Source organism: Urtica dioica, chromosome 8, assembly GCF_054948205.1.
Source record: "Urtica dioica subsp. dioica isolate 48M chromosome 8, U.dioica_male_clone48M_v1_H2, whole genome shotgun sequence".
Lineage (NCBI taxonomy): Eukaryota > Viridiplantae > Streptophyta > Magnoliopsida > Rosales > Urticaceae > Urtica > Urtica dioica.
In genome coordinates, this window is record NC_142763.1 from 12,395,752 (window position 1) to 12,418,925 (window position 23,174).

The following is a 23,174-nucleotide window of genomic DNA, read 5'->3' on the forward strand; positions in this document are numbered from 1 at the left end:
GACTTATTCAATCAAATAAATATTTCATTTCCCTTTTAATTACATCACCGAATCTCATATTATGAATTCAAAAAGCTGAAATTAAATTGCTGAAATTATAGCCGTGTAAGCAAATACAGTGTAAATGTTTGTAATTTTTTGTTAATCTCCGCTGATTTGTTAATTTCTGTTAATTATGGTAATTTTTTGTGCATTTATTGCATTAAATTTTCTCTTTTAATTACATCACCGAATCTCCTATTAAATTAGCTAAATATCCAATTAAATTGCGAAAAAATCTGAAATTAATTGGCTGTATACAATTCAAACCGGTTAAACGTGGGCTAGTGTTTTGATCAAGTAAGTATAAGAAAAAGGGTAAATTAGGTATTTTATATCCGTAAATTTCAGTAAATGGCTAGATTGTAAATTTTACCAAACGTTGGCTAGATTCCAAAAACCATGTTTCAAAATGGCTACGTTGCTAGTTTACCCAATCTTATTCATAAAAAAATTTGAAGGAGATGTCATTTGGTTGATTTGGGTCAAACCGATCGTATGGTAAAAATTCAAACGGATCTAATTTTGTGGTTTGACTGATTGGTAACAACCCGATTTTCTTTTTATTCTAACGGCCGGTTCAATCAAAATTGAATGTGCATGTAACCGGACTATGCAAAACCTTTAAGTAAATTTCAATCATTAAATAAATGTCACAAAAAAATAAACAGACATGAAATTAGGGGTTGGTGTGGAGCCTGGTCAACAAGAATTAGAACTACTAGTAAAAAGAGATAGACAAAAAAAAAGATGAATAAGAAGTTAGGGAAATAAAAATAGTATGCATATTTACCCTTTATTATTGGCTAGTTTTTTTTTATAATTTTTTTCATTTTTACAATTCATATATTTGATTACACGGAATATTTAAGCTCTTAATACAAAATAATCTTGTAAAGATTAAATAATGGAGACAAATCGCTGTCACGGAGGATTGAACTTGTGTCCTCGTCAAAGAGAAGATCTTACAAGTAGAAATAGAAAGTAGTGTGTCACTCAAGTTAGATGTTTAGGGGTTATTATTGTTATTATTGGCTATTTGGGAAAGGGAATAAATACGTATTTAATGGAGATGCATGATTTTTTAATGAGGGGTTAGGTTCAATTCATGATTAAAAAGGGTCCCAAAAAATATCTCTCATATAAATTGATTAAAATACCTATAAAGTATAGATGCATACTCATTGCACTCACAACTACAAAATTACAATATTCTCATGTTTGGTAATTAACTTATAAAATATCATATACTGACCACCCAATCATTAAGGCAACATATAATAGTATAGCTTCTCCTATTCGCCTCAAAAAACCATAGTTTTATATATATTTAGTTATGTTAGGCTAGACTATAGTCAGCCCAAATGTATTATTGCACTAATTCTGCGGCCAGGTCTAATTGATCCCTAAAAAAGGAACCTTTTATTATAAAAATAATACCACAAAAATTTTAATCAACAGGCATAGCGGAACAAACCAAAAGTTAATCCTATTATGACTCAAGAATGGTACTTCTGTTATGATATTGTTTATCTGTGGCGGAGCATAAAACGCAGTTAGAGAGGTAAATTTATATCAAAATAAAAAACTCAAAGGCAGTAAATTTATAAAAGTTAAATAATTTTTAGCTAAACATATAAAACTTGATTATAAAATTTCAGAGTCAAAATTACAATTTTCCAAAATTCAGAGCACACTTTCCCCCACATCAAACGCTGAATTTTTATTTTAGCAAAGTTTCAAATTCTTAAAAAAAAAAAAAAATAGCCATTTGGATTAGCTTTCTTTCTTCTATTTTTTTTTTTTTTTTTTTTTTTTTTTTTTTTTTTTTTATTTCCTAGAAATGTCTCGTGTATGCACTTAGTCATATTACAAAGGGTTTTTAATTTTAAAACAAAAAATTTCTTTAAATGTTGATTAATTATCCCTTTTTATTTGTTTCCAAATTTATATTGAAATAAATAAGGGCCCGTAACTTTCTAGCAAATTTTAAAGTTGATTATAAAGAAATAGATAGCGTTTCATTTATTTTGTAAATTAATCATTTACGAAAATTAACGTATAAAAATCAAGTAAAAATTAGGTCAGTGTAGCGAAATAGCCAAAATGAAATTATGAAATTTGTTTTTAGCTTATGTTTCACAATTTTTAGGAAAATAGCCAACAGACTTATGTGACAATAATTAAGGTCTGATTTACCCTTATTTATTAACAAATTCGTCACTTTCTCTCTCTTACTTTTTTCCTACACTTTTTTTTACATAAAAACTTCAAAAAACCATATCTATCTCATATGAACTCGAAATTGAGTGATTCCAAATCCTACGGATTCGTGACGCCGAGATCTTCAAAAATAGATCCATTGTGTTTGATGAAAAATCATGTTTAATATCATAGATGTAGAAAAATCACGTTACTACCTTAAAAATATGGAAATAATTAGAAATTTTTGAAATTATCAAAAAAATAAATGGAAACGTAACTATGATGCATTAAACATAATTTTTCATCAAACACAATGGATCTATTTTTGAAGATCTCGACGCCACGAATTTGTAGGATCTGAAATCACTCAATTTCGAGTTCGTATGAGAAAGATACGAATTTTTGAAGTTTTGATGCAAAAAAAATTATTTGAAAAAAAATAGGAGAGAGAAAGTGACGAATTTGTTAATAAATAAGAGCAAATCAGACTTTAATTATTGACACATAAGCCATTTGGCTATATCCCTAAAAATTGTCAAACATAGGCTAGATCCAAAATCACATCTTTAAAGTGGCCTAGTTACTTACAAATCTCTAAAAATTATCTGATTAATAAGGTCGCGTCACTAAATGTGGTTAGATTTTAAACATATTTGAAATGTTGGATAGATTGCAAATCTAACGTTTCAAGTGGCATAAACAGTGAGATTTTTTAATAATTTGGAACTCTTTCTCTCTCTCTCTCATCATCTTTAACAAATTGTCTGATTTTTTTTTTTTTTTTTTTTAACTTTTTTCACGTTGTTAAACCAAATTTCTTATTGACTGTTATATATATGATAAACGATTATTATGTTTTAAAAACGATGATGACGAAAGGAAATAAATACATATTAACGGCTATTTATATTTATTATATAGTAAAAATTAAATCAACCTACAAAATACCCACAAAAATAATAACACGATAAATATGTTAATAATTGTTAATAGCGTTACAAACAAAAAATTCTTATGAAATTGAAAAAATTGAAAGAAAATCATAAAGATTTTAAAAAATAAACAAGCGAATGAGAGAATAACTAATTATTATTGTTTTGGAAACAAATAAACTAATTAATATTAAAGAAATCAATTACAAATATATAATTATAATTAATTGTGTTTTTAAATATGAATCTATACGAGTAATAGGGACAAATAAGTTAATTAGTATCTGTTAATCTTTGGTAACTCAGAGAGATTTATGTATCAATATTAGAAGTTGGTATACTAAAATCATAAATCACAAATAAGAATATAGGGACAAATCGGTGTCTTTGATTCTAAATAATTATTTTACATATAAATTTTACTTTCTAACACCCTCTATGTTTTTTTTCTTCGATCAGCCACCCGAATAAATATTTATAACTAGAATATATATATACATATATATACAATATATATATATATATATATATATATATATATATATATGTGCAGGAAAATGTGGCCTTCTGTGAGCCATTACAAATTAAACAGCCCTACTAATTGCATTTGCGCGATAGAAGCACATGGCACGTTTCAAAGTTTAAGAAAACCAATCTAAAACACCCTAGAAAAGAGAAAAATAATTAATTCGTTTTGGTCAATGAGTCAATCTATTATAGGCATAAGAACCTCAGAAAGATTTAGGAGATCTTCGTTCCAAAAATTGTTGTTTTTTTCATGTGGAGTGCTGAATCTTTCACTAATATACAATCAACAAAACTACACGTTATAATTAATTCAAAAAAGGAATATTATCTTGCATATATGATATATGTTTGGATGTGTTATGGTATATGAGAACCCCAAAATCTTACAAAGTATATATGATTGTTGAACTTGATATATTAATGATTACTTTATTTTAGTAGGCAATTTTTAAAATTGTCAAGATCTTAAGCAGCGAATGTATTTGTCGTATTTGACGAAAGCGTTTAATGGAATTAATTGCAAACAGCTTATTCTCTTTTGGAATTTTCTTAATTGTGCCTAGCTAAGTGGATCTATACCAAATACATTTTCGGTGAATGAAAAACAATAATAATTAATACAAATATCTGTTAATTAGGATTTATAAATACAAATTAAGTACTTAATATATAATATATACGGCTGCCTGTGTCAAGTTATTTTTAACTTCTGGGAGAAATTTTGTAATGCAGCGTTTGCTCATTTTTTTTCTTCTAATTTTTTCTTTAAGATATACATGTGTATGGGTATTGTGAATTATGATACATCATCATCAATGGTATCTTATGTTGTTGCAAAGATAACTTGAAATTACATTTGATTTTATTGCAAAGTCCAATAAATTAATTTATTTTTAAATAATTTCTCTCTCTCTCTCTCTCTCTCTCTCTCTCTCTCTCTCTCTCTCTCTCTCTCTCTCTCTCTCTCTCTCTCTCTCTCTCTCTCTCTCTCTCTCTCTCTCTCTCTCTCTCTCTCTCTCTCTTTTTCTTCCCATATTCTTCTTTAATTCATCATATTAGAAAAAACAAAATTTTGTAGCCTATTTTATTTGTTAATAAAAATTTATAATGGTAAATTTTGATAAATAATGTATATTGCACAGGCAGATGTAATGATTAATTTTGTTGGTCCTTGTAAATAATTGTTAATTTTAGTAAACAACAAATATTGCGCTGACAAATAAAAAATATCGCAATTATAGTGACAAAAAGATTACCAAAACATTTGTGCGAAAGTGGAACACGGAGAGAAGAATGAACATCAGAATGAAAGAGTCGATAAACATTTGAATAATCATTTACTCTTAATAGGTAACTACATCCTAATATCAAGGAGTATAAGTTACAAATTATAAAACGGAATTGATATTCAAATTCGTGAGATTTATTTTAAATTATAGTCAAAATATTGGCTACATGGCATTTTAATGAGATTAATTAGTGAATGATGACTAATTAGTGAATGATAATATATATATATATATATATATATATATATATAATGCATATTAGGTGATAACTGCCACCTACGAATTATTGTAAGAAAAATGATGAAGAGTACAAATTTTTCATAGTTCAATTACTTGTAAAAACTATTGATGTGGGATAATCTCACATCGGTTGTGTGTGTGAATATACGTGTGTTTATATATCAGTTGAATCTCTCCACTTAATACCATTTGGTTTAAGATGAAATTCAACACGTTATCAGAGCCTTGTCCATTCACAATTTGAATTTGGCCCGGCCAACGCGTAGCGTTAGAAAGATTATTACTCCGCTTGCTCACGCTACGTGTGATGGGGGGAGTATTGAAGTGAGATAGTCTCACATTGGTTGTGTGTATAAATGGACACGTGTTTATATATCAGTTGAGCCTCTCTACTTAGTACCAATTGATTTTAAGACGGAAATTTAACAAAAAACAAAGGATCAATCTACTACAACCTATAAAATTTCACAAGCCAATGAAAATATAGACCGATATATAGTTTAACAAGTGGCGATGCTCCGACAAGGAGGGGAGGAGCTCCATCCCACCATCTACTTTTATTTTCCTTGTATTATTTCGGTGTTGCACTTTCCTTTTATGTTCTTGTGAACACGACTTTATTTTCTATGGCGTCGCTCCTCGTGGATGAGCTCGAGAATACGATTCATTGGTTGTTCTTTTACAGGTCGACGCAGTGTGTGAAAGTATCATGAGGTTTCATCTCAAAACCAATTGGCAATGAGAGGAGTAACCCATGACCTTTATAAGCTCTTGTTAGTTCCCATTTACTTTCGATGTGGGATTCCTAACACAGTGGATCTTGGTGATGTTCTGAGGTCACATGTCACTTGGTTTGGGAGTTCTCCAATGGTCAGTCCCGATCTCACATGAGAGTTTATGGATGCCGCTTACTCTGAGAGGATTATGGTGGACACTATTAGAGTATAAAGTCAGAGTTGCCACATCAGTTATTTATTGTTATAAAGTTGTTAGTCATATAGTTAATCAGTTAGTCGAGTGGTTAGTCAAATGTCCACATTTATTGTATCACCGATTGTATATATAGTTTACACTAATTATCAATGCAAACAGTACTCGTCTCTACTCTCGTTGACACCCTCTCCAATGGAGGAACTCTCAGTGTGGTGTCCATCATTGTCGTCTTCGGATTCTTTGTCCTCCTCCCCTGACGAGGTCCAATTTCTCTAGGATTTTGTCTCATTGGCTTCTAGCGGCGTTTCCCGGTTGTTGTAGTTAGAAGAAATTCACATGAACTATATTTGATTGGATACGGATGGGTTTTTTCTTAGTGTTACGTTGTTTTGGTCTAGTCAAATTAATGTATGTTTTTAAGTGTCTAGGGGTCATCTTGTGGTTGTTTATCATAGAGATGAATTGGTCGTCCGGCGGATTACCTTTTGGTTATATGTTGATATTTTTGCGAGTCAGGTATTCGTTCATTTTTTGTTGTAGTAAGCGATCTTCAATAATTTTAATTCATATATTAATCTCTGAGAGTTTTATAAAAAGAGTCAATGAGTTATTTGATGTTTATTGTGGTAGTCCTTCCATTCTTTTGAAGCTTACATATTATATGTTTTTATCTGATTTTAGTCTTGAATCAATTGTACGAGACATCATCCTTTATTAGTAGAAGATTCTTTATCAGTAGAAGATGTATCATATATATTAATATATATATATATATATATATATATATATAATTGGGTATTATATAGTTAATATCTAATTTAAAAATAACTCGAGCTAAAGTTGGAGAAAATAAATGGCTCATACGTCTTGCATACATCTCTAGATTTAGTAAAGGAAAATAGGCTACGCAAATAAAATCGGAATATCACTAACCACGGATTTCGCCGAAAATAGTCGCCCAAAAAATTAAGAATCCCAGCAATAAGTGGGGGCTAATTAAGTCACATGGAAAAGAACATGGACGACCTTAACTGCAATAATGCAACGAATAAAACATTAGTTAATAAAGATGGTTGTGTTATTACACTCATTTATAACCCATATAACAAAGTGGATGACTTGTTCGATATCGTTGGCTTCATAATTGTAAATATTTTCTTGTAAATTCTTTATTATGAATATTAATACATCATTATAGCACTGGATTTAATCCAAAATCTCACTTAAGTTATAAAATTTAAGCTCTAGTTTACGGGTGTCTTCTTAATTTTAAACAGTGTATTATTTATAAATTATTCGACATCTTGTAAATTCAATAATACCTCAACAAAACTATTAGTTGTATTAGTCTGCATGAAATTATTAGTATATCAACAACTCCAAATATTCCCCCTAAAAAAACTTCAAATACTATAACGATTCCTTTTTTGGTTTGATTTAATAATAATTTTCCGCCACTCACACTTATAAGGTCAACAATTTGCTCTTTTTACCAAGCAAAAACATTAAATAAAAATAAAATTGAAAACAATTTTAAACTCACACTTGTGTTATAGATCTAAGTTTTAACTATATTTCAACTTTGGTCAAATTTGAGTAACAAATTTAACGGGGGAGAAAATCATATAATTTTGAGATAAATATATAAAATCGATTAAAACTTTAGGATAAATATTACAATATTTAAAAGTGCATGGATAATATGAATAGTGCTAAGCCAAATAATATTAAGGTATTAATGTAAATTAGTCAAGGTTTCATTATTTTTTTAAATTCAAAACTAGAAATATGAATTTCATAATGTAATTTTTTTTTATGACAGTTTTGATGTCAGTGGAGATTGAAACCACAACCTCTATTTTAGAGGTTGTGTGAAATTATCAATTAGGTTATGTTAGGTACCACTCATATTTGTGGTTAAAGTTTGTTCTTCTTACCTTTTTTCCACATTCATATAAATTATATTTTTGTAGATAGGCCTACACGTTGTATTGATATTTGACCAATTAAATTATAATCCCGCGTGTTTGCACAAAAATTTTAACAATTATTATTATAATTACAAAGTGTGTTTATCTAGAATGTGGATTGAATATGATTCAACTCTCCTTTTATAAGATTTATATGAATATATATATATATATATATATATATATATATATAGAGAGAGAGAGAGAGAGAGAGAGAGAGAGAGAGAGAGAAAGAGAGAGAGAGAGAGAGAGGAGAGACGATTCAGTTGCTGGTGGCTCGGCGGATCATTCAGATCACTCCGACCAAAAGACAGGGGCCTCAAAGGCCTCGTAAAGCTTAATAAGAGTGAAGGTTGAGATTTTTATCCCATCATTCTGAGACATAATACAATAGAAGTCATTAACATCTCTTTAGTTGAAGTAATTCGCAACATAAATTGTTGAATTTCATAATAAATAACATAAGTATTTGTTTCGAAATACCAAGTATTATAAATTAATAAATTAAGAACCAAAAGAGAATTTTCTTTAACTAGGCTTAATAGTTAGAAAAATGTCATTAATGAGCCTCTTATTTTAAAAATATATCAACATGGAATTTTGCTCCTATTTCGTACAAAAATTCCCTATAAACTATTTAAACTTTTTTTTTTCCTCATTACAACTCTCTTCTCTTGGTATTGATGGATTTCGAAGATATTTGACGGATTCCAACAATCTTTGATGATCTCTGACAATCTCGGATAAATACGTGTCGAATTATTATTATTATTATTTTTAATTTTCATCATTGAAGAAAATATTGAATTTCATCATAATTTATCAAAAATTAAGGAAAATTAGAGAAACCGCGACTTTTTAGCAACAACGACTATAAAAGGAGTCGCTGTTGCTTTTTATTAAATTTAATTTTGATTAATTTCTATTAATTGCGATGAATTCTGATTATTTCTGATGAATTCCGGTGATCTTTGAATACCATCATAATAAATTAATCAAAATCAATCGAAATTAATTTGAATTAAAATTAACAGCGACTCCTTTTGTAGTTGTTGTGCCAAAAAAATAGATTCGTTGTTTCGTTAATTTATTTTAATTTTGATTAATTCCGATAATGTCTAATAAATTCCGATGAAATTTAATATATTTTACAATAATAAAGTTTAAAATGAATTTTTTAAAAAATAGATTGATGTATATTTTTGTCTGAAATAAAAAAAAAAATTCATTTTGAGATATTTCTTCAAAAAAGTTTATTCGTAATATTTCTCTAATACTAAGTTTCATTTAAAAATTTCTCAACCAAAATACGCTCCAAATAGACCTTTTAGTTTTGCAATCCTTCATGCACTCTTATTCCTTCATTTATAACACCCATTTCCCAATAAAACGGCTATAAAATTCGGTTCATGAAGTCGGTAAAACAGTGCGAATGAAGACTCCTAAATAATAGTATTTTATGTATTAAATAATAGAGACCATATTAAGGTCATTGCACCTGGCACAACAAAGCTCTGCAAAGTGGCAGTCTTATAACCCACAATGACTGATAAAATATTTTATATATAAAAAAAAAACTGATAAAATATTTGGTTTCGAGGTAATATAATGTTTTTATATAAATATCCCTCTCTTAATCCTAGGTGCCGCCCTTCCATGGTTTCTATCATAAAACTCAAACTAAGAGCACGCATTTTAGTATCCCAACTTAATTAAACTAATAGTTTTTATAGAGGAAACATGTGAAACGACTTAATGAGATGTATATATGTCTAGGTGTATGGAGTTTAAGTTTCTTGGATTTCGAAACCAATGTCCCTGTATCTGTATGCATTTCAACTCATATTTTAATCTTACTATTATATATAGGGTAAACATCCTCCCCATAATTTGGTGATTAATTTATGCTTATTTGACTTATAAATAAAATTATGCTTATATTTGATAAGTTTTCCGATACATAATAATATTAGGTTGAGGAAAATATTTTTTTTATTAGAAATCATAATACCTTTATTGTCTTATGTATATATAGTTTAGAAATTGAATAAGCTAACTAATATTTTTTTTTTTAATATCAGCTAACTAGTAGTTAATAAATATAGCCATGTAATAAGTTACACGTAAATTTAAAGTTCATGCATATGTACTCTTTTTAGATTATATACTTAAGTAGGATTTGGCCCACATTCTTGTATAGTTCAGAATTTATATTTTCCATACAATATCACTGAGGAGAGAGAAATAGATAAATTGAACGAGATAATAAAACATGATCTAACCCTAAATTTTGTGTTAGAAGTTCAAGGTTTATTTATATTTAGTAAGATGCGATATTGGACTCAAACTGCAAAAAAAATGTCTACGTGGGTGATTAGGAACGAATAGATTCATGAATAATGAAACGTCACATTTTTTTTAATAATAATATATCTTCAATGGTTTTTGATCCTTCAAATGTGCTTCAAGTAGTAGTAAAACATCTTATTTTATTCTATATTATATTACATTATTCCTTGAACGACTCTCTCTCTCTCTCTCTCTCTCTCATAATATATAAATTTACAAATGCATTTACGACGCGTTTACTATGCACTAATCTCTGAGCACATGGCTGCATATTTCTAAGCCAGTCAGAATTGTTGTTTGCTTCAAAACCCATTCTAAACCGGCCATACTTGTATACTTTGTTTATAATTAACATGGGAGTTTCAGAATCCATGTGACCCTACATGTTAATTACTTATTATCTTGAACCTCAGTTAGCCTTATCGGTTTCCACAAGTAGAAAGTCAATCTTGTCAATTTTTGTTGACGTAAAAGGAAATTTAAGAGGCTCAGGTAGGGTCGCTTGTGTAAAGAAAAAAAAGTCAGCGATTTAGCTTAACGTATATTTTGGTTTATTGTTAATTAGGTTCAAGATACCATCACTTACATTAAAGTGATTATAATAACAAAAAAAAAAAGTGATTATAATAACAAACATATATATAATACAACCTATTTGATTGTGTCTACTACCTAAATAAATAATTAAAAAATAATGTGTATTCTCAATTGACCGAGATATAGACGCAAGTTGTCGTTTTTAGGTGTCGCATTTACAAGCAGACGCAACAAGTAAAGAGAGCTTATTCGATATAATAAAATATTTTGGCGCGAAACTCTTTCACTATTTTCTTATGAAAATTTAGTTTCAATGGCGGGTGTCTATGTATATATTTATCGTATCTTATGAAATTCGTTCATACCACTTCCCAAAGAGAAAATAAAGAAAGAATTATTCCAACACTTTGTTGAAATAATTAATGAGTAAAGAGTTGACTCAATATGCCTTAGTCTTTGTTCATCCGGAGAACGGCTCGGAAGACTTGGTGACGATCCCTCCATGAAGAACGTGAGGATCTCGAACACTTATTGAAGATTGTCTACCGGCGTGGAAATTCAAATAGTGAGATTTGATGTAAGTTTTCCTTGATCCTTCTATTAGAATAGTTCATTAGTTTTTTTTATAGTAGCCCATCGAATGTTGAATTAAAATAGAAACTAGATACGTTTGTTCGTGTTTCCATAGAATCTAAATCGTATAGAATTCTAATTTTCCGCATTACTAAAACAAGATTGAGAAGCACATTTTTCACTTAAAAGCGACTTATCGCTTCCAGGCTAGTCAACGACGCTTCTAATATCGCTTCTAAGAAATTTCCGCGAAATGGCGAGACGACGAAGCAAAGGTCGCGACTAGTGTTTTATTATATATTTTGTGTATAGTAGATTATTATTTACATATTTATCGATAATCGAAATCGTAACCGGATTTTATATATAAGTTGATTTCGATAATATAATTTGGTTTTTATTTGATTTTTTATTTTAGAATTTCATAAACGAAAAAAATAAAAAATTAATAATTAACGACGAAAAAAATTAATAATTTCAAAAACGAAAAAAAATAAAAAATTATTAATTAGCGACGACAAAGTCGTCGCTAATTATTAAAAAAGTGAAGTTATTAGCGACGACTTTATCGTCGCTAATTCGCGCGCAAAATTTTCCCGCGCGAATTAGCGACGATAAAATCGTCTCTAAATATATTTCACAAAATAAAAAAAAACTCTTCGTTTAAATATTTAGGGACGACATTATCGTCGCTAATCTCGTCGGTAAATATTTAGCGACGACTATTTCGTCGGTAAATATATTTAGACACGGACATTTAGCAACGATAATAATCGTCGCTAAAATCGTTGCTAAATAGATTTAGCGACAATTATGAGGTTATTACCGACGAAAAAAATCGTCGGTAATGGTTTTATTTGTTGTAGTGGAGAGCCATTTAGTGCTCCAAATTTTTACACTTAGAAGCGATATTGGAGAAGACAAGTCGCTTCTATCATTAGAAGCGAGCTTTTAGAAGCGAGCTTTTAGAAGCGATTTTTGAGTTTTTAGAAGCGATATTGACCTTTTTGTAGTAGTGGTCTTGTTAGGATAACTAATTCTAAACAAAGTGGCGTTAGTATCCCTTATATGGTTGTTTGTCTCTTAATCGCTTCAAATGCTCATCGACTTCAAATATGTACTTAAAGTAGTCGATTGACCATGATTCTATTTTGTTCCATCTTTTAGGAATCCGATAATCGCCAACACCCATATGTATGCGTTTGGTTAGGGGTCGAATCGATGTATCCTATATGAGATTCTTTTTCTTATAAAAAAAAATAGGCAAAATCATTATATTTGTGAATAAATTTTTACAATTAAAAATAAAACAAAAACCTATATTAAAATATTTAAGTATCTTTTACAACTATTTTCTTATTTTTAATTAAAATTAGAGATCGAATTATATTAATTTAGTATTGACATATTTCTGACATAAAATGTTTAATTGTTTTTGTTAAAACTCGTGGTTATATTTCTTTCTCTCTACACGATCATAGATATTAATTGATAAAAAAAAAATATATCTGAATCTCAATTCGAAGCCATGAATTTTCCAACCCAGTCAAGTGCTGGGAAATATTATCCTTTTTGATTTCCTATTACATTTCTTTTCAAATACGATCAAACAGTAAAGATATATCGTCTCCAATGACACGTCAATTTGATTACGTTATGAGAATAGCTGATTCTGCGCAACGAAACGTTTCGTGATTTACAACGTCTAATAATTTGGCATTACACCAAGGCCTTAGCAGCAATCTTTACAATAATTTATTTATTAATTAATGTTGATTGTTTTAGTTTGTTCGAAACCCTTCCATTAGTTAATTAATATATATTAACAGTCTTAACTAACTTCTATAACTAGAATAACTGCAAATTAAATATATATCCATTATTTCTCAACTGGGATATATTTAATATCTTCGAGAACATGAAGAAAACGGCTAACAAGAACGTGATCGAAGATTAGATGCTCATAAGTAACCATTTAATTTGACCAGCATAAGAAAGGTGATGAAACACATGAGACCACATGGAATTAGCCATCCTAATTAATAAATTTATGATAAGAATATTAGGGTGCTATAATTATATGTAAGACCGTTAACAAGAACTATAGTCAAATGGGCGTTATTATTGTAATAATTTGAATTACCAAACTGTATATCTGACATGTGCAAGATACCCGCCCAACCGTCATCACAATCTTGATTTTATTTTTATATATATGGGCTGAGAGATGACATCCGATTAATTTTTTTGTAGATGACATTATTATTTATTAGTATTTCTTAAAAATCAATAATTATACTCTCCATGCATTTACTATTATTTGTGGGCCTTTGACCGTGAATAAGTGACCTTATATTTACGTAAATGTATGTGAGTTAGTATATGCTTGATATATATGTATAATATATCACGTACCATATGCCATGCATGCTTGTGTATTGATACAACGAACCACATGAATCTCTAACTGTCACGTCTTTGCTCGGAACTGTCACCTCTATTTGATACAAAAGATTCGATTCTTTTCAATTATAAATATTTATCCATCTCAAAATGCCCTGAACTCCTTATGTATATTTTTTTTCCCACAATGATATGTTTAGGCTATTCCACGTAATAACCCTATTCCCAATCCCACCAACATTATTTATTCGAAAAATAAATACTTGCCCAATTTTATGTTTTTTATTATTTTTATATTCAATCACTTTCAAGTTTCTATGTGATCAGATAGGTTTTGATCTGCCAGTTGTCAATTTGTGGTTGGTTCATATGCTGTCACGCATTAGTGGAACTTTGATCACAAAGTAGAAAGTGACATTTTGCTACCGAACAACAAATAAAAACTCGTATAGTTGCACTCTTATTATTGAGACTATTTTGGGTACTATTCACATATTATTACTAACAGGTAATGTACTTCTAGGAAAATCCAAACGTACGTACAGTGGAAAACCCCAAGCTGTAGACATGTGAATATATGTGCTTGTGAATTTGTCATCCACATTCAAGATTGATATTTTCATGTCCTAATTTTTACCTAAGCAATCATTCTTTCTTATTTCATGTGGACTTCAATCATTTATTGAAATGTACAACCGTGTCAAAAAAATATCTTTTAAATATTTATTGATGATGTAGCGCTCAATGTGCTAAAATTATACAGTTCTGTGTATTTTTTTTTTTTTTCAATAGCTCTTAAATCTCCGTAGTTTGTTAAACAAAACTGATTAGGGATTACTAATTATTGGTCAAAATGGGCCCAAAACCACTAATCAAAAGCCATGGCCCACAAAATCATTCCTCTGATCAGAAAAGTAACGGGCTGATTGGAAAGCTAATCTTTGTGTGTTGTTAATGTCCAAAAACGAGGGAATTCCGTGTCTATATAAAATATATTATGTCTTTTTTGGCAATGTGAGATAAACTCGAAAAAGGGAAGGATTTTTTTTTTTTTTTTAAGCTATAAAATTTTAGGTCAGAAAACGGGGGGCAAAAAAAATTATGTATATCTTTTTAGGTGACAATCACTACTAGACGTACATGCACAGTCCAAAAAAAAAAAAAAAAAAAAAAATTAACGTCCAAATCAATTGCTTCAAAATGCATTTTTGAGATAATTTGGCAGCGTTAAATTGGTACGTAGTGGAAGTGGCCCTTTTCTTTACAGATCATTTATGAAGCATATACAACAGTAACCACTTTTGTCCTTTCCCAATATACGCTTTTGTTTATGACCACGAAATATTCACAGTTATAGTTGAATAAAATAGACCAATAACCTCCTAATACACTCATTTGAACTTCCAGTAACTTAACTTGGAAAGCAATACCATGTGTTGGTGAATAGCTTAAACCCCACACACACACAAAACTTATTTGTTGAAACTTTTAACTTATTGTTGTCTAATATATAATTATGTACTATACAGAATACAGCAATGGAAAATTGAAATAAGGTATTCCTTAGGGAAAGACGTCGGCTAGGAGTTTTCAATAATTTTTGTTTTGTTTTTGTTGTGAAAATGACCTGATAGCTAAGTTCTTTTATGAATAGGTCCTCGTAGGCTTTGCCCAAGCTATGGTATAGAAAATTATGTAAAAATTATTTCAAGTGGGGTTTTTTTTTTTTTTTTTTTAATAATTAAATAAAGGAATATGTCTAAAAATTTTAACGCGAAAATAATAATTATTAAATTGTAAACGAACATTTTTTATTTTGGACTTCATTTAACTTCGTTTATGATTTACGATTTCTTTTATAAGAAAAAATTATGGGTCCATCAAGAAAATAGCCAACTTCGTTTGACATTGTTAAATAGCCAACATTTTGGAAAATTAAGTAAATAGTCACAAAGATGACGTGGTCCTATCAAAATAATTTATGCTTTCCAGGTTTGTCTCTTCTTTTATTTCTGAAACTTTAATTAAATTTTGATTATTAATTCGGTAATTTATGTAAGGCAATTTTTTTTAAAAAAATTTGAATTTTAAATTCTCTCTTATATTTCAAAAAATATAGCAAGTAATTATTTCGACATTATTTCATTGATTCCTGATAGCATATCAATACCCAAAATATATGCAACAATTATTTTTATGATTTTGTGTTCTTTAAAATCGTAGTTCACATTTATACGTATTAACAGATGTTTACAAAATATTTACAGCTATAAACATATATTAAAATATATTAACGCATTTATTATACGTTTTTATTTGAATATTTTTAGCAGTTATTCTTTTAAAGTTGAATTGCTTTATGTGTTTAAATTTATAAATTAATTATTTAGTTGACTTAATCGTGTTAAGTCATTATTTTAAAAAATATAGCAAATAATTATTTTCTACATACTTACGTGAATTGTTGAAATCATGATAGTGCCAAAAATATATGCCATCAAGTATATACACTATTATGTACACTTATTTACAAATGATTACAACTATTTACATAAATTTACAGCTATTTGATTATAGACGACGCAAAACTCTCTATAGAGACTCAATGGGCCTATCCTGAGAAGATCGTAACTGATCTCCGCCGTTCGCTTGATGGAGGCATGCCTCTCCTCAATGAGCCTATGTCGGGAATACCGTAATCTTCATCGACCTCGTCGGATCCCGCAGTCCTCGCCCTCCATCTCAGCCCTCAGCCTCGGTTTCGTCAGATCCCGCATTCATGGCCGCCATCAACAAGTGGTACAAGATTATTTTGTCGCGAAAAACAGAGAAAAAACCAAGATTATTGATTACCTGTGCTTTTCGTCGTCTCTAAGATTCTAGTTGGTTGTGAGTAAGCTTCATCTTCTTGTTCTTTCTCTTCCTGTAGAAGTTTGTCGTTCCTAAGATTCTTCTCGGTGGCGAGAAATTTTTTTCTCCGATCGTCTTTTTTTTTTTTTTTTTTTCCTTTGAAATATAATGAAGTCGAATGAGGTTTAACGTGTTGTGATTGATTTGATCAGTTAATATCCTTGATTCGAGCAATCTTTACTTATTTAAATTGATTGTTTATTTATTTTTAATTTAAGATGAAAACAAAATCGGTTTTGGACAATGATGTTATGTATGGGTATTCTTGTAAAATTACGCTTATAAATAAATGTAGTGGATATTTATCTAGGATTTACGAAACGTTAGCTATTTAGTAATTTCAAACGTTTAAATTGACTATTTTGCTAATTATTTGAAAAGTATTTGCGATTTGAAAAAAAAAATGCACCAATTATTTTAAAAACATTACAGTTTCAAAACACTATTCTTGTAATTTTCCCGAAAGTTATTCTAGTTTATAAGATATTGTGTGCCAACTTGCCGGCCGACTCTATATAATGCATTTTGAACACACACTTCGTTTATATAATTGATGATGAAAATAGATCTAGACCATATATATTATAAGACATCGAGATCGATCAAATTTTTCATTATTTCCTTATTAGGTTTTTGGTGCAATTGATACTTGAATTATCGTGTTGATTTCTGAAATTTTATTTTACCTTCACCCTCATGAATTTATTTTATTTGCTTTTGTAGCTTATCTAAAAATTTTCATATAAAAATTCAATGAAAACTCCGTGCATGTTTTAAATTCATATTTAATTTGTATAGTGTATTTCAAAATATCATTTGGTGTAATGAATATAATGTTTCAAACTTTCGTGTAATCCTATTCGTAAAAACTAAATATATAATTTTGGTGTTATCATTTAGTATTTTTTTTTTTATTGGAGAAAGGTCTCGTAAATGATAGCTCGCAGACATGTAAGTGTAACACAGATACACAATTACGATTACGCTTTATGGAAGTCGAATAAATAAGATGACTTTCTTCTTGATCTATGATGACGAAATAGAACATGATTAAATCATCCTTGCCTGAGATTTTCTTATCTCTAAACTATTTATCTTCTAATGGTCCCAGTTATGCTTCAACTGTACATGGTCCAACAATTAATAAATCAAGCCAAATTCTACTCCTTTACGTGATCAACTCATATTTATAGTGCCTTGAATTCATATTTTGCATTTTAGCAAAGACCAAAATTTCTCATTATTTCAAATTTGAATTTGTTCAAATTATCCAGCTCGGTTGCTCTCTCAATACTTATTGCAAATACTAATTTTCCGTGTTCAAACTTCAAAGGCGTACTACATACATAATAATACACTGTATTATACACTCGAAGTTAGACCTCAATTGTCAATAAAATTAGAGAGGGGAAAAAAAATCAAGTGTCTGAGCGTTTCTCTGGGCCATGTGATGTTTCAAGTTTCAACCTGAAAATTGGACCCACCATACAAGAATAATTGGTTATTTACAGTGACGGATCCAAACTCGGAAGGAGGGGGGGCCAAAAATGAATTTAGGCTGAAAAAAAATAAAAATAAAAATAAAAATAAAATTTAACCCCGAATTTTTTTTTGGGGGGGGGCTCTTGAGGCCACCTGGGTCCGCCCCTGGTTATTTATACGCTTTAAATTTGAGAAATTATACAAATATTTTAGAAATAGACATGGAAAATGCTTTCTTCAAAAAAAAATTACTACAATTTGTTAACGTTGTTTTATTCCAAAGTACTATATACATGACAAACTCGTCATAAAATATTGTGTCTTCTTACGAGGTTTTTTTTATAGTTCGAAAGCATTAACTTTGAAAAAAAAAGTAATGTTTGAACAATTTGGTATATAATAAAAAAACATTGAATAAAGTAATGTTCAGGATCTGGGCTTCGAGGGGGAGATTTTCACATGGCGGAGGGGTGGGATTGAAGAACGTCTGGATAGAGGTCTGGCTAGTCATGACTGGGGGGACCTCTTCCCTCGGGCCAGAGTTCATCATCTTGGATTTTGGAATTCAGATCACAGACCCCTGTTGCTATGCACAGAGGGTCCTAGGACCCCTCGCCGGACAGGGAGGCCGAAGAGGTTCTTCTTTGAGGAAGCCTGGTGCGGTGAGCCGGGGTACGACGAAGTGGTTCGGAGGACTTAGGTCAGGGATAACGGGGGGAAGCGGAGTCAGATGATGGCCGAGTCGATTAGACAGTGCAGAGAAGGCTTGGCCAGCTGGGGTTACGAGAAAAATAGGGGATGAAAGATCGGATCGAGAAACAAAAAAAGATCGTAGAGTTGGCGGGTAGGTCTGGTCCGGATTTCTGCATGGAAACCTTTCGTCGTGAGGAGAGGCAGCTGAATGCCTTGTTGGATAAGGAAAAGCAGTTTTGGAGGCAGCGGAGTAGAGCCTCCTGGGTGAAGTGTGGTGATAAAAATACGAAGTTCTTCCAGCGCAAGGCTACGACGAGAAGGATGAGGAATACCATCAGTGGCATGTTTAACGAGAGAGAGGTCGGGCGCTGTAGTGGGACGGAGATCGAATGAGTGATCTCCAAATACTTCATGGATATCTTCACTTCTACGAGCCCGTCTCAGCAGGATATTGAGACTGTGGTCGCTGGCATCCAGCCCAGGATCTCGGAGGAGATGAATTACGAGCTTGAGCGCCCGTTTGAGATTTCGGAGGTGAAGAGTGCGCTCTTCTCAATGGACCCTATCAAAGCCCCGAGAAAAGATGGGTTCCCGGCGATCTTCTATCAGAAATATTGGGACGTGGTAGGGGAGTCGGTTTCGGAGTTTTGTCTTGGGATCCTCAACAAAGGGAAAGATGTGGGGAGCATCAATGATACCATTATCACGCTTATCCCTAAAATTGAGGAGCCTAGGAGAGTGAGCGAGTTCCAACCCATCAGTCTGTGTAATTTCGTCTACAAGATTGTCGCCAAGTATCTTGTGAATCGTCTCAAAGGCACTATGCATGTGGCCATTTCAGAGAATCAGACTGCGTTCGTGGGGGGTAGACTTATCTTCGACAACGTAATGGTGGGTTTTGAGGCGCTTTACACAATGAAGAGAGGGAGGTTTGGAAATGGTAGGTGGGCGTCCCTCAAGCTTGACATGGTGAAGGCTTACGACCGGGTTGAGTGGTCCTACCTGGAGGCGGTGATGCTGAGGCTCGGGTACTCGGCTCTTTGGGTTGGAAAAGTGATGAGATATGTCTCCCCGGTTCGCTTTGCCTTCAATATCAATGGAACTACTCGGGGACATGTTATTCCACAGAGAGGTCTCCGTCATGGCGACCCGTTTTCCCATTTCCTCCTCCTTTTCTGCTCAGAGGGTCTCTCGAGCCTCTTCAGAGCGGGAGAGCAGTCGGGTTCTATTAGTGGGGTCCGTTTTGGAAACCTCCGCGTATCCCACCTCCTGGTTGCGGATGATAGCTTGATGTTCTTTAAGGCGTGCCCTGAGGAATGCGAGGCTGTGGCTGAGACCCTCCGAGTCTACTCGGTGACTTCGGGCCAACTAGTTAATTTTCAAAAATCCGATGTCTGTTTTGGCAAAGACATTGGGTCGGAGGAGGAGAAAGAGCTCCTGGCCCAAACCCTTGGAGTTCGGAGGACGGACTGTCATAAACAGTACTTAGGCCTCCCCGCGTTCTCTGGTCGAAAAAAAGAAAGAGCTATTCGAGTATGTGAGAGAACGCATCTGGGAGAAGATAAAGGGTTGGAACGGTGTTTTCTTCTCACAGGCTGGCAGAGAGGTGCTTATTAAGTCCATCCTTCAGGCTATCCCGTGCTATGTAGCATCTTGCCTCAAGCTCCCGAAGACGCTGATCTCGGAGATTCACTCGGCTATAGCTAAGTTCTGGTGGGGAAACTGCAACAGGACTAGTAAGACTCACTGGTGTGCTTGGGAGGTCCTCGTGCAAAATAAACTTGATGGTGGCATGGGCTTCAGAGATCTGGAAAAGTTCAACCAAGCTTTGATCGCTAAGAATGTGTTGAGATTCCTTAGACGGCCCGACAGTTTGGTGGGCAAGGTCTTCCGCGAGAGTTACTACCCACACGGGGACGTCTTGAGCGGTCAATGTGGGTCGAACAGCTCCTTCATGTGGCGCAGCTTGGTTTGGGGAAGGGAGATCATCCTGGCAGGTACGAAATGGAGTATTGGGGATGGCGAGTCGGTCATGGTTATGGGAGATAAATGGATTCCCAGACCTAGACTCTTCGCTTGGATTGATCCCCTTATGATTCCTCCTGACATGAGAGTTGTGGAGCTGATGAAGTATGACGGAAGTTGGGACGAGCCGCTAGTTCGGGATATGTTCGGGGAGGACGACGCTAGGGCGATTCTTAGCATCCCCTGCAGTGGTGAAGGGGTCCCTGATAGACGTCGATGGCACTACACGGAGGATGGCGAGTACACGGTCAAGAGTAGGTACAGAGTGGCTATGGAATCTATCATTTTGGGAGCCAGCTCGTCTGATCGGACTAGGATGGAGGAATGGTGGAAAAAGTTATGGAATTTAAAGGTTCCTCCTAAGGTGAAGCTTTTTATCTGGAGAGTGTGCAAGAATCGAATCCCGACACGATCTGTACTCGCCAAGAGGAAGATTATCGACGACGATCGCTGCCCGATCTGCTCGGGGAAGGCTGAGACGATTCATCATGCTCTCTGGGGGTGTAAGTGAAGCAGGAAGGTGTGGAAAGAAGCTGGGTTCGGTGGGATCTTTCCGCCTCACGGGGAGGGAGAGGCTTTTGACACCATTCTCCGAGCGGCGAACTCTCTTGAGGTTAGTAATTTTGAACTCTATATCACTATTATTTGGGAATTATGAAACCACAGGAACAATGTCGTCTCGGGGAAGAAAGCTTGGAATCGGACAGAGCTCGTTCAGTGGACAGGGTGCTTCCTCGAGGAGTTTAGGGAAGCGAACAAGGGAGCCGGTCAGAGTAAGAATAAGAGTGTGGACAAGCCTATGTGGATCCCTCCGGCGCAAGGAACAATCTCGGTGACTGTGGATGCTTCTCTAGATCGGGACCAGGGCGGATTCGGTGTGGGTTGCATTGCTCGTGACCACACCGGAAGGGTGTTAGCCTCGCAAACGCTTTCCCAAGCTAGGGGATTCATCCCCCAGCTTGCGGAGGCGTTTGCGGTTCTCCAAGGTGTAGTTCTAGCTCTCAGCATCGGCGGGTCGAGATTGGAGCTTCATTGGGATTGCTGGGAGGTGGTCAAGGCGGTGGCCGGGGGGAAGATCCCCATGACCGAGCTTGGGACCATCTCACATCACATTGAGAGAGAGGTAAGTAAGTTGACTGAGTTTAAGTTTATGTTTATTCCTCGTCTCGGTAATATTGCGGCTCACAACTTAGCCCGTTTTGATGTTATCCATTGTTCTAACTCGAGATGGATGGGGTTTGTCCCTCCTTACTCGGAAGAAGCTATTAGAGCCGATGACAGAGAGATCCAATCCCGCACGTTGGGTCAATGTTTTCTCGTTTGGTTTTTGTTTAGTGGCGTGGTTTTGTGAGTGTATCTTTTTATCTCTTGTAATCACAGTTTTCCTCCGCCATACGTGAGGGCTTATATAAAATCTCCGTGGCACCGCGTTTCTAAAAAAAAAAAAAAGTATCATTCATGTCAATAAACTTCGTCCGCTGGAACAAAACAGGACCACAATTTTGTTTTATTACAGTCCCAAAATGGTACTGGAATTTTGTATATGTACTGTTTACGGAACTTAAAAATTATGATACCACTATTGTTCACATAATTTTATTTTATAAACATTATCATAATGAACCATAATTTCGGTATGGTTCAATATGGATTATTTCAGATCATTTGGAACAGGAATTATGGTAACACCTTTAAGGAATTTCATGGAATTCGAAACGCCCACCTTTAGTGTGCTGGTTTACAACAAGCTTCAGTGATAAATTTTGCCGAGAAAAATAAAAGAATTCGAAAGAGAAGGAGAAATGTACAACAAAAACAAATGTATAAAAACATCAAGTTTGAAAAAAGTGTGTAAAATGAAAATAATCAATGATTTCCATACAAATTCAAATACATATATTTGTAGCTATACACAAAACCGCTATAAATAAATGGACCCCATTTGAGTCCTAGCTTCTTCGCTTAGGTATAAGATTTTTTTTTTTTTTTTTCATATAGTAACCAAAATCCAACATTAGATAGGATACCATCTTTCACATTTTGACTAGAATGGTGACATGTACACG